Source organism: Anser cygnoides, chromosome Z (assembly GCF_040182565.1).
Source record: "Anser cygnoides isolate HZ-2024a breed goose chromosome Z, Taihu_goose_T2T_genome, whole genome shotgun sequence".
NCBI lineage: Eukaryota > Metazoa > Chordata > Aves > Anseriformes > Anatidae > Anser > Anser cygnoides.
This window is the reverse complement of record NC_089912.1, coordinates 1,033,480-1,046,865: the sequence shown is the minus strand read 5'-3', so window position 1 is coordinate 1,046,865 and position 13,386 is coordinate 1,033,480. Positions and strand designations below refer to the sequence as shown.

Sequence of the window (13,386 nt, the reverse complement as noted above, 5' to 3'; positions counted from 1 at the left end):
TCATATTGCTGTTTTATCCTCACTATGCCCATAAACACATCAAGCCTATGTCACCTTAAGCTGTTATTTAAAAGAGGACTTTTTTTTCCTACTTTCCAAGTATTCTCTGACACAGGACATGCAGAGGAGAAAAATAGCAGCTCAGGATCCTTGCTTCTTGATCCCTTAAGAGCAGTATTTGTTCAGCACATGAGGAAGAAACTGTGTGTGTACTCAAAGATACCAGCATTTACTTTACATGTAATGGAAAAAACAGGCATCTAAAGAAGGACTTTTGCAACAGCTGGTATTTCGTGCCAGGAAGAAGACAGACCTCTTCACACGTGTCTCAATTTAGGAGAGTTTAGCATGGTCAGGTTGGCTGGTGAAGGTCAAAACAAAGACTAAACCAGATCAAAAGGTATCAGTCTTGAACAAAGCCCCTGTGAAGCTTAATATTGATTTAAGTTTAGACAAGTTACTCTTGGTTAGGGACTGCGCTAGTTATCCTTAGGTGATCCAGCTGCTTTTAAAAGCTCTGACTGTGGAATAAATTGTGTTGGCTTTAACATAGTGATGATTTTTTTTTTCCAGTCTTTGTGGTTGAGGCAGTCAGTAGACAAGACAGTGCCTTTCAGAAGTATATTGTCAGACTGTAGTGTGTGTCATAGAGCTTAGAAAGTGGTCACATACAAATGCTCAATATTACTAATTGGCTGGAGACTACCTGCCATGTACACTTCATGAAAACAGACAACAATGTGTAAAACTAATGGAAAGAACAAATGGTGTTCTCTACCTCAGCTCTTGGCAAACATGCGTCGCTTTTTGCAGAGGAAAGCATATTCAAACAAAAAGATCTTAGGCAAACAGAGAACAAAGTTAAAGCCTTGGCAGCTTTTATTTTAAGAATGTTTGCTTTCATAATCAAGCAATTAGTGTGATTTAACAATGACCCACTATCTACACTAAAACACCAAAGCAGCAGTTGTTAGTAGAGAAACACAGAGCCATGTTAATGGCAGCTTTATTCCAGCCAACAAAAATGCAAAGTCCAGGGTTGGTACGGAAATGAAATGCTAACTCCTTCAAGCAGCATATTTCTGAGCCTATATGAACAATGGGCTGAATTTTCCAGTTCTGATGGCACTTTCCTGCTGTGAAACACAGGGTCTGATCCCAGAGGGTTTTGCATGTCCCTTATGCCCATGGTCATCAGGGGAATACTCAGGCTCAGAACATCTTGGTTAAGCCAAAGTTCCAAAAAGAAAAATGTAATAAGCTGTGGTTCCATTTACTAAAGGCAAGTTCTTATTTTCCTTGTGAAGCATTTATTTCTGGGAGATACTCCTATAAACCATATCATATGAGATTCCCTCCCAGCATCAGGATGGCTAGCATTGCCTATGCCTTTCTGAGACTGCAGTGTTGTTTTTCTCCCCGTTGCCTATTGTTATTCTAATGTACTCCTGTGATCTGACAGCTGCTGATGAAGCAGTTAGTGAATATTCATTGTCTCAAGGGGAAGGGAATGAAAACACAGAGATGCATGCTGTTGATAATCAGGAAAGTTTAAAAAGGTCAAATAAGTATCTTTGTGGAGCCACCATGCGGATTATGATTCTGGTTGTATCAGACTAGTTGTGGTTTTAAAAGGAGAAAGTGGCTCTTATCTTGGGCCAGCTGTTCTGTATTTGATAAGGATATATTGTGGGTGGGGGCTATGGCCTGCAAGTAGGCAATTTCTGCTTACTTCTCTATTTTTTGAAGTTTTTACTGAAACCATCTATTGGGTCAGAGAAGCAGAGGATTATTATATGCAGAATAGTCAAAGAAGTGTTTTCGAAAGTACTGACATTACTAGTGTTTAAAAACACCTCCCCAGCAAAGCACGTAAAGTAGCAATAAAGTGGACCTGACGATGGCATCCTTACCTTTAAATTAAAACAGAGAGGACAGTTCCCAGGCCATGACACCAGCAGAAGCAAAGCTCCCACCCTGGGCCAACGAGCTGCTCTGGATCTGTCCGGGGGCAGCTACTTGCACTGGCTGAAAACACACGAGCAGCGAGTCGAGCAGCTGTGTTGGCCACAGAGCTCCAGCACACAGAAATATTCTCCTTTTGGTTGACTGATGCCATCAGAGCTCACATGAAGAACACGCAGGGAGGGATGTTATAGCAGATAGCATCATGAAGTTCAAAGGAGAATTTGGCCATAGATTTCTCCCTTTCTCTCCTTTACTATCCTGCTGCAACAATTGAATGCAAACACCACTGGTAGAGGTGGAAAATCATTTTTTTTTTCTCTCAGCTCTTCCAGTTGCAACACTCCTCCATAAATTTACCATAAACTCCCTTCATATTCCAGTTTTGAACTTGTTTTCTGGTACTGGTTGCATACCGCCTTTAAATCACCACTGCAGAATTCCTGGCATTGAGGGTTTCCCAGGTGGCTCCTTTTGAAAAGACTTTTTATAAATGGCATAGGGTCATAAATATTGGTGCCTGAGGGAACGGTGCAGCTTAGATGCTCAGGTAGGTTAGTCTGGGTAGCTGCAGGGACTGGCGGTGGGATGCAATGCCTCTCATGCATGGCTCACCACCTCAGGGATGGGTGCCAGCATATTGAACTAAATAGGCTGATGCACGTCTGCTGAAAAATATTAAGTAAATGTGAGTGCTGCAGCCGTGCAAAGCATCTGTAGCATGACAAGAAACATAAAACACCATTTTATGTGCTATTCTACTAGCTTTATTTCCATTTGCATGCTGTATTGAAAGAAGAGATTACAGTTGGCTTCAGCTGCCTCCATGCACAGTCCTCATTAAGACAAAGACCCCCGGGAACGGAAGGTCACTCCTCTGGATGGAGATATGCTCTGCTGCAGTGCTGCACTTGGTGAGGGGAGCTTGATCCTTGGACAACTTGCCAATGTGCAACGGAGGTGCGGGCACCGCAGAGGCAGAGGAGCTGTAGCCCCCCTCCAGGCACATCCCTCCTAGTTCAGCCTCGGCTCCGGCTTGGTGCTGTAGGCGAGGGGAGAGCACTTCTGATTTCTGGCATGGTATCTCTGGCCTCTGATGGCTGGAGCTTTTGTGAAGCCCTGAGTTAGAAGCCGGGTGTGTATGACACAGACACCCTCCCTGACCTTGTGCTGCGTGACACGGGACCCAGGTCTCGCCTTCGGCAGCTCTCCCTGCCCCTGATGCGCTGGTGAGCAGCCAAGAGGAGAGGCGCGGTGGCGCTGGGTGGTGATGGTGCAAGACCAGCTGTTCCGCTTTGGGAATGACTTGACTTTGGAGCAGAAGTGAGAGAAGAAAAAAAAAAAAAAAAAAAGACCAAAAAAAGCCGTCAGAGGTGGAGCCCCGTGCAGCACGTCGTCGCAGCGCAGCAGCAGCACGGTGACTCAGCAAACCCTCCCCAGCAGAGCACGACTCAGCACCCCAGCGGGCGCAGCGGGGGCTTTGCCCAGCAGAGAGTCACCGTCTGCCGTCGCCTTCCAGCCCTGCTCTCAGCAGACGCCCCGAGCCCCGTAGTTTTGTCCGCCAGGGCACCAGGCTGTCATCCCCTTTCTCCTATTTTGGTTTCTCCGCACGCGGGGTTTTGGGTGCTGATGTGACCTACGGCAAGCAGGCTGTGCTGTGCCCACACCCCCTGCACGCGCTTTGCACAGGAAATGCAGACACAGTGCTCAGGAGCCATGGCTGCATACATACATCTTGCGTCTCCAAAAATCGTTATTTTTCTTTGTTTTCTCATACCTTTTTTTAAAGGCAAACAGAAGGGTACACAGGCAAGGCACCTCAGGACGTCTTGGAGCGATAGCCCAGCATGGCAGCACAAAACTCCAGAGTTTAGCAAGCTGGAGACGTGACGTTTATCGCCCTGCGGAGTGTGGGAAAACCAAACCCAACCAAACCAAGCCTCGGGGAGACAGCTAGCCTCTTCTATTTTCTAAATAAAAACTAAAGATCTCTTTGATGAAGGGCATTGTGGTGATCCGCTGTGGTGCTGTGGGAAGGCAGAGGCCCGGGTGTCGGGATACTTGGCTTCTTTTTCCATCTGAGAGAGCTGCTGAGAGACTTCAGCACAGTCACTTTCCATCTGTCCTGCCTTTTACTTGCCTGGAAATAGTGTTTGGAACAGGGTCTTTTTGTTAGTATGTTGTGGTTTCCTCTGTATCAGAACAAAAGGACCACAATGATGGCATGGGCCTTATAAAACCAAGGCTGTCACCAGCTCTGTAAGTTTTATCTCTAAACTCATTTTATATATATATGTATATGTATGTTCTGGATTAATGTGATTAGGTAAGTATATATATATATATTCTTTCTATCCTGAATATTTTTTATTTGCCCTCATAGTTTCAAAGAAGTCGGCTGGAAAATGTGATAGAAGAAGATACACAAAAGAATTCGTATTTTCAAGGAAAGAAAGGAAAAGCAAAGACAGGGAGGAAGGCTTGTTTTTCACACAGCACGTTGACCGTGACACCTGGCTTTTTGCTTCTGAGAGTCTGTGGATGACGACGCTTCGCTCAGGAGACCTGAGCCGGGAAGACCAAGCCCCACATGCCAGAGACAGCAGCTTTCTGTGCGGTGCTGCCGCAGATCACATCTGGCTGGGACCGAGCATCCCAGAAACACGCGGAAACTAAAAAGGTAAAAGACAGGTGAGATTTCAGACCTTAAGGGCCTGATCCTTGGCTGAGCTTGGGCATGTAGAGAGAAGGGGGGTAGGTATTTATCTGGGGCAATTTCCCTGTCACTTTGTGTGCAAGCACATCGAGACGCCTGGCTGTGGTGGTGTTCCGTCTGCAGCCCGGTGGGTGCTCCAGCAGCTTCGGTAAAGCAATCAGGAGCTGCTCTCTCCCCATCCTGAAATTTCGAGTAAACCATCCTGGTGGGGCAGAGTTCAGCACGGGGTCGTTGCGTGGCACGCCGCTGCCATCACAAAATTCTCCATCACAGGTGGCCATCTCACCTGTCCTTACAGACCACTCTTGAACATCTCAGAACATCAGCCCTGCAGCGAGGGCTTTGCATTTTTGTAGAGGTTTTTGACAGAGAACTGGGTCAGGGTGGTCAAGTGCAGTTACAGCGTGATGCCAGACCCCGGAGCAGGGGAGCATCAATCCATGCATTTACATCTTGCCCTGTGCAGAGTGGCACATCAGCATGGCCTCACATGCAACCCTGCTCTTAGATGTTTTCCTGTGCCAAGATATTACTGATATATTCTGGGTGGAATCGGCAGGGAAAGCATAGGGAAACTGCTTTTTATAATCAAAGAGTCAAACTGACTCTTTAAAATCAAAGAGTCACTTTTATTTTGCTTTGTTTTTATGGCTGTTATTTTTATTTTGTTATTCTTCTGATATTTTTGTGTTAATTTTTATTACCTTGATTTCTGTGCCATATTCCTCTTGCTCCATTACATACAGTGTTTTCATTCTGTACCCTCCATTTGTAAGTACCTCACACGCGGTAGCATACAGGTGTTCTTTAAAAGGCTATGTGCAATTTCAGAACATGTAAAAGGATAGAAAAAAGCAGACCACATGTGCCCTAGTAACTCGTTGGATGCACTGGGCCATCATTATGCAATTGTTCCGCGTGCAGCCTGGCTTGTACAGTTCCTGTGCCTCTCTGCTTGGGTACAAGCTGTTACTGCTGCCGAGAGCACTCCGCATTAGTCGAAAGTCACCAGGTTATGGCGTGCTTGCCCATGCCTGGTGCCAGGACCAGACTAAACAAATAACATCCTTTTCTATCCCTCAGCCCCGTGTTTCTACCTCCGTGTCTTCCCCTTGTTAATAACTGTGGTTGTTTCATGGGGCAGCTGGCTAAATAACAGCCCCACCACAACCCCCCCCCAAAAAAATTACCTTGTCAGATGAATCACTTTGCTGTGCTGCGTGAACTCTGTGTGCAACCTGGCTCCTGGTTTAAATCACTTCTGAAATAACCCTGGCTGAATTCATACTGAAAATTATTAAACGTGCTCACACAGTTCTGTGTGGCATTCTCCAGGCCTGCTAACAATAAGTTTTTTATGCTAATCCTGCTCTATGTGGGAGTATTGTGACTTGAAAAGTCAAAACAAAAGCTTAGCTAGAAGGAGAACAACAAATATGTGTCTCAGAATGTTGCCTGCATGCGTGCCTCCGTGTGTAACAACGGTAATTTTTTTTCCTCTAATAATTCCACAGATTCCATTTTGACAAACCAGAAAGAGCTAGAAATTGGTGACAAGCCTGCATTTTGCACAGCTGGAGAACAAGATTCACAGCCACTCCATTTCCTGCTGGCAACAACTCAGAACTACACTAAAAAAAAAAAAAAAGAGAGAGAATTGGAATAATTGGATCAGTGCCCTTCTCTCTTTTTATAAAGAAAATCTAAGTAGTCTTTTTTTTTTTTTTGGTGTACGTTGGAAATGCAGACTCTTAGTTATCATTTCTTGTATTGTATTATATTATATCACTTCTCTAGCAGCATTACAACAGTGATAGTGCAAGAGAGAAAAGTCAAACCCTAGAAAAAGGAGTTTTAGTTAAAAGTGCAGGTTTGTATCTGATTTGCTTTTCTGAAATATCTTTTCAAAAAACACACAGGCAAATGGTGCTAATAAGGGATTTCTATGCCAGAAGCACAGCTCTCTTATCTCCCACTGAAGTGCTAGGGATCCAAAATAATTACCCCTTCTTTTTCCCCAGTGTTCCTGGAAAAAAGAAAAGAAAAAAAAAAAAAAGGAAGAAATGGCATATTTGGAAACCCAAACAGGTTTTCTGAAAGGGTAATAATCATATGAGATATCGTAATATTCCTGCAAGGACTGTCGCATGGAAATGAATAGATTTCTGTGCAGTTTCACTTCCAGTGCTTGCAATACACGCACTGAAGCTGTACGTATGGGATAGACATATGAATGGTTTTATTTTTCTAGAGGTATTCATTTCCACCTGAAATGGCTAAATCTGGCACTGCAAGATACACACCAAAAGGCCGGGCCCCGAATTAATTCTGTGATCTCACTCATCCGTTTATATCCATTTTCCCTATGGGCAACTTATGTCTGTGCAGAGGAAGAAGAGAAGACACCACTGGTCTGCCTGAAAACACCTACCGCAGCAAAACATTTTCTGACATTTTAGTTTCTCAGGTGAAGAGGCAGGTCATGCTGATCTGCCACCTTTCCTAATCCTCCCGCACTGCCGCTGAGCCTGCCTGGAAGCCTTGCAGCAGCTCTGATAAGCAGCATGCTGTAGCACGCCGCTACAGGAGCCGATCCTGAAGCAGATCTTGCTGCCTGGAAAACGCTCTCGTCTGAGTGGTTTTTTTTTTTTTTTTTAATTTATTTTTTTTATTTTTTTTAAGGAACCAGATCGCTAAACCTGCAAAGAAATTTGCAAGAGATAATTCATGGGATAATAGAGGTAATTGATGGCTGTTCTGGGACCATTAAACCCTTTTCATTTACTACACTATAGGCAAGATTTTTAACTCCTCTTCAGATGTGCAAAGCCAATTCAATGACACACTGAGTCACTAATTGCCTTTAAAGTTTCATTAAAAACAGATGCCTTGCTAAAGAGCAAATATTAGTCACAGGCTGATCAAGGTGCAGCTAGGGTTCTGAGCACGGGCTGATAACACAGCTAATGATGTGGAAAACAGCTGCTAATGCCAGCATGGCATTCTCCTCCGCGCAGCTACAATTAATATTGATAAACGCAAAGTGCCTCGTGGAAATGCATCCTGTTGGCTGCGTAATCAGAATTCTGATGGAGAAAAAAAAAAAAAAAAAAGAAACATGAACAGATACAGATACAGAGCTCATTTTCTTCTTTCCTGTTTCTAATATGCAGTGATGAAACTGGTGTAGTGTCTGCCAGGGGCACATTCTCATGTGCATGCTTTTTAAAATTTGTGAAGTATTTTAAGTTAAGCAATATTCTACAAAACTAATAATGAAATGTAATAAGATGCCAGACCTGTCGTAATCAAAACTTCCCTTGTTATGCTATCGTGTGTTTTGCTTTCTCTCTCTTTATGCTCACTCTGTGTAATGAAGTACTTCAGGTAATACATTTACAGCAGTTTAATTGCTTCCACAGAACACAGGCTTTCTGGGATGAATTTATGTAAGAAAGCTCATGGCCTTAACCTGTTTGACGTGGGCTTATTTCAGCCTAGTGTGTTCTGGTGCAGCTAGGTAACACATTCACAAGTTATGTGCAAGTGAGAATATCATCACATCGGATAATGCAAAGTACTGAAAATGGTACACTTTTTTAGGAGGGCTGGGATGGGGGCCCAGGACTCGCGCCGCAGGGCAGGTGAAGTTGAAGTACTTGTATGTCCTTGGAAAATGATGCAACTGCTATCTCTGGATACCTTAATCTACATGATACTGGTGTTAGGGGGGTGGTTGGACCAGATGATCTTGGAGGTCTTTTACAACCTTAATGATTCAATGACTCTATGACTCTATGATTCTGCCTTATTCCCATTTTATTCAATCTGCTTTGCAATGGGTTTAAACTAAATCCAATCTTCTGGAATGAAAGGCAATGCAAACTAACCACTAAAACGCAGTGTAAACTGTAACTTCCCAGTATATTAGCTCTCCTGCAGTGACTGCCTGTGCTTTCCATCTCAGAGAAACACAGGCAAACTTTCCCCACCGTATTACGTCTAGTGGGTACTGAAAGCAGACGCACAGCTGATTTTGGAGAAGGGGAGACGTGCTGGATAGCCTCTCTCTGGTTTATCAGAGGACAGTTTGTATGCAGACATATCTGAAGAACACAGCAGAGCAACAATTCAGTAGTAAATTGTGTATATGGGGCATAGACAAGTTGCTGGGAGGGGACCATGTAAGCGCAAGCATTTTCTCTATCCCATCAATCTTTTTTATTTATTTATTTTTATTTTTTATTTTTTTTAATAGCATAGAGGATGAATGGCTTGCTTGTAAAGAGTTTTGGAGAACTGCAGAGGCAGAATGTGTGATGCATCTCTGATGTCTGCTGCCAAGCGTTGTGCAACGTGTGGCCTTGGTATGGTCTGTGGGAAAGCCCCTATTTGATTTCTAAATAAAAATTGTTTTAGTGCAAATTCTAGGCCTGTGAACACACACGGATTGCTCAAATGTTGCCCCTGACTCTTTTATGACAGTCTATAAATAAAATTCACAAGAGCAGATTAGGAGATGCTCTTACAGGAATTCTTCACATGAGTTGAGCTCTCTCTGCACCTCATATGAGCTACTAGAAGTCCAGCGGTTTCTTTAGATCTCCTTTCTGTACCTTTTCATGACGGAAATACTTTATGTTCCCTGCAGAACTGTTAATTTGTCTGTATCTCTGCATTCCACCACTCTCCACACAGAGTGAAAACAGAGCCTTTTTTGCCCTGAGTGCTGCAATGCTGTAAGTGCTCTGGTGGCTTTCTTGCATGTTCTTCCTCATTTTGTGATTACTCTTCTGAAATAATTTGTGTTTTTATCTTAAGATAGTAAGAACATTAAAAATGTCGATATTTTTAAATTTTTCTCTTGCTTTGGGCATTTGACCATGTTATGGTTTACCGAATACTAATACGTGACAGTCTTTAGTAACAAGTGTTGATGCTATTTGCTGATCATGGAAAACGTGTTGCAACATATAATATTTTGCTTACACAACAGTTTGATTTAACTCCCAGATCCTTAGTAAATAAATTTATGGCATTTAGATTTAAGTCAGCAGTATTTATTTAAAAAAATACTTACAAAATCTAGATATTAATTTTTTTTCATTTGGGAAGTTTGCCACAGTAAAACATGTTCTTTCCCTTTCATTTCCTGTGAGCGTTGCTGACACCCACACTGGAGTTTAATGGTGTGCACCCCACTCTGAGACCCACCTGGCTGGTGAGACTCACGTCTTTTCAAAGGGTAGCTATCTCTCTTGCTTATGACTGACAAGGTAAAAGGAAAAAATAAGAGAGAAATATCCTTTTTTTTGTGTAGTATAAGCATATCCCTGTAAAATTCATAAGGCAATGCACACCATTTTTATATCTTGGGGTCAAAAAGTTATCAGCAACATATGTGTTGTTTTAAAAGGCATTCGTTTTCTGTGTATCAATATATATCTTTTTTTACTCTAAGGAAACTGCCAGATAATATATATTGTTTATCAACATGAACAGCAACAAAACCCATTTATCCTCAAGAAGCCAATCTTCATTTGAATTTTGACAATACAAACCAAACACAAACTCTACAGATACTGCCTCATGGCCCTGTGTGGTTCACTATTATTTGTGCAAGTGACTTGTATGAGAATGTGCACAGAAGAAAAGTTACATCTGCTAGAAATCAACGCATAAGCTCATGGATACTAGCATTTATGTTGGATAGTATAGATATGGGAAAAAAAAAAGAGAAGAAAAAAGTTCTTCATCCTGTGCATTCCCACTGAAGTCAAAACCAGGTCATGGCCAGTCATGAGATTTCTGACTTGGAAGCAAACTGCTCTAAACTGACAGCTTTGGTGGAAAAAAATTATCCAACTTTACATGTAGTTTTCTATTTGGAAAATCCCCATCTGCTTTTTCTTTACATCGCTGTCCTACACAAACCAGAACTCAGCAATTCAGTGCAGAAGTTGGTGCAATTTGGATTCAAAAACTTCACATCATTTCGAAATCAGACCGCATCGCTCTGCAATGTTACGGTGCTTTCCAAGCAACACAGCCGGCGGAGGCACTGCCTCATTCCCTCCCTCACGGGAACGAGCAGGATTCCCATGCCTTTCCAGGTGCCATGAAAGAAGTAATCACCCTGGGAATTCGTTCATAGGAAGAAATGTGTGCCGTGCTAACACAATACCCGTGCTGGGACTCTCAAGTAGGAAGCAGGGGGAAGGCCATCTAATAGTGATTTGATGGAAATGAAGTATCTCAATGCAGTTGATTATGATATGAAATGAAAGTCTAAATACTATATCCTTTCACTGAAATGAAGAGGAGAATAAAAGTTAAAATCCAGAACGCAGGGTGGTAGTTTCAAGTTTTGTTCAAAACATTTCCAAACTCCATCACCAACATCTGGAAGAAAGATCAGATTACAATTAGTATTAGGTTGGTGAAAGAAATAATCAGAAATCATATTAAGAAATAGCATAGCATTTACACTTCTATGCCAATAAATAAATATGTCTTTCCGTTAAATATATATATATATATATACTGAGTGTAAGGTTAATATCTTGAAGATTTCTTGGAGACACTATTTTGAACCTCGATTTAAGAATTTGAGCCTTTTAATTTACAAGTTTTTTAAAGAAATCCTTTCTTCATCACGCCCAGTGGAGCTAAATGGATGTTGAAAACATTTCCACAAAATAAATGAATTTAAAATATTTCTTGTGTTGTTCTTTCACAATTTCTCAGCTCTCAGCATCTTAGTTCTAATTGTTCATCACTCATTGTTGTTCAAGATAGAAAATCTAAACATCTAAACGTACATAGGAAAAGGAATCCTAACTTACTCCATATTTTTTTCTTTTAAGCTCCATATCACCGAAGTTACCTTTAAAAAAAAAAAAAAAAAAGATTTAAATAGTAAATTCTTAGGAGATTTCCTTGAAAACCACTTTCTTAAAAACACCTCTCCTCATATTTTCCAGTCTTGTTCTTGACATTTTTAGGTAGGAAAAAAAATGGGGAGAAGAGGAGAAGAGGGAGAAAGAAAAGAAGACATCTCCAGAATAGATTATTAAATTGCCAGAATGTTTACATAAAAATGCCAACAAAAGAAAAACACAAGTAAAAAAATCAGTTAATTTAATCACAAGATATTTAGTACTTTTGCTGGAGAGATCTTCAGTGCCCAGAAAAATAAAATGTTAAATCCCTTCTTCTCATTCAATTTATTCAAACAAAAAGATAGATACAACAAATCACATTCCTTAGAAATTCTCTTATTTGCATAATGAACTGAGCAAGGTGAAAATGAAAGACTTACCATTAACTTAGGCACGTTTTACATGCTGGAGCTGCAAGAATTCTTCTTTTCATCAAGTTCTCCTTTGTAACTTGCTTTCTTCACAGAATCAGTCCAAGCTAAACTCTTTCTTCTCCCAAGGAAAATACAGTTGTTCTTTTCTTTGGTTACAAAACATCAAGAAGAAAATAAATAAATCAATGATCAATTAAACCAAACCTGCAAAACTCACCAGAACTCCTTTTCTGAGGCACACCAGCTGAGCACTCACTTTGTATATGGATAAATAATGAGGTCTGCATTATCACTGGGTGGTATCTGGTTTTGGAAACTCAGAAGCCCCCATTTCCTGGTGAGAGGAAAAAACTACTGCATCGGTAAGGCACCATTTCCAAATTTACAAAAACAGAAAAAGCTTCTGGAAGAAGGACTGCCCATCCCATGTCCATCAAAGAGGTGGCCTCCTTGGGCGTCAGGGTGGGATGTCCCTTTGTCAGTAGGTCAAGGCTCAAGAGGAAGAGTGATTGTGTGACCGGTACAAGGGAAACTGATGCTCTGGTGTCAGCTCTGAAATACACCACATATTCAGTCTACCACATTATTTGCTGTCTCACTGACTTAGCTTCCCTGTCTATGAATCGGGAAGTTTCTTATCGCCTTCTGCATGTTGCAGAACTGGGGTGAAATTCCTTGGTATTTGTTGTGAGTTCAGATACTCTGGGAAGACACTTGGAAAATAATTGGGCTGGGATGACCAAGCTCTGCCTGGCTAACATCTTGCTGTTATTTATTCCTTTTTTGATTTACAGTCTAAAGAGAAGGGGCATGAGAAGCTTCCTCCATCATACAACCCTCTAAGAGCCTTGCTTCTGTCTCTGGTAATTGTGGGTAAGTCAGCATCCATTTTTACCCTACAGCAGAAAAAATATGCACTTGATATTATTTATTGTTGGGGGGTTGTAAGATATTTATTTGGCCTATTTGCAAAATATACGATTTAATAATACAGGAAGGATTGGTAACTGCATACAGGGTGAATAAAAGTGAGACCCACCCACCCAGAAGTGATGTGTCCAATTTAAGCGTGTTTCTGTTCATCTTCCTGCGCCAGTGTCGGGCGCTGTATCGACTGAAGGCACTGCATCATCAAGGACCATGCGCAGAGCTAGAATGCTATCTGCCACTTCTAAAGGCACGTACTGTGTGCTGAAAGGCCTACAGACGTTTTTCGGAAAGCCCTGCCAGAAGCATACAAAGCCATTTTGTTAATCACAAAACAATTCAACCGACTTGAATTTAAATTTATAGCATGTACATTGTTTGTTTCCATGGGCTGTATAGGCAGGCATAAGCAACCAAAAATAGCTGAATTGTGCCTGGGCCTCTGTCTGGGGTGTCCTTTGGT

At 41.8% G+C, this 13,386-nt stretch overlaps 2 long non-coding RNA genes across 2 annotated transcripts; one reads left to right on the top strand and one right to left on the bottom strand.

The window, feature by feature from the left end:
• Window positions 1-3,328: 3,328 nt before the first annotated feature.
• LOC136789066 (uncharacterized) lies at window positions 3,329-10,882 on the top strand. Its single transcript, XR_010827827.1, has 3 exons — window positions 3,329-4,224; window positions 4,349-4,645; window positions 6,196-10,882. It is a non-coding gene; the product is annotated as an uncharacterized lncRNA (long non-coding RNA).
• A 77-nt stretch (window positions 10,883-10,959) lies between these two features.
• Window positions 10,960-13,028, bottom strand: LOC106048832 (uncharacterized). Its single transcript, XR_007160102.2, has 4 exons — window positions 12,253-13,028; window positions 12,003-12,142; window positions 11,527-11,567; window positions 10,960-11,083 (listed from the first exon to the last, which is right to left on the bottom strand). It is a non-coding gene; the product is annotated as an uncharacterized lncRNA (long non-coding RNA).
• Between the last annotated feature and the right edge of the window lie 358 nt (window positions 13,029-13,386).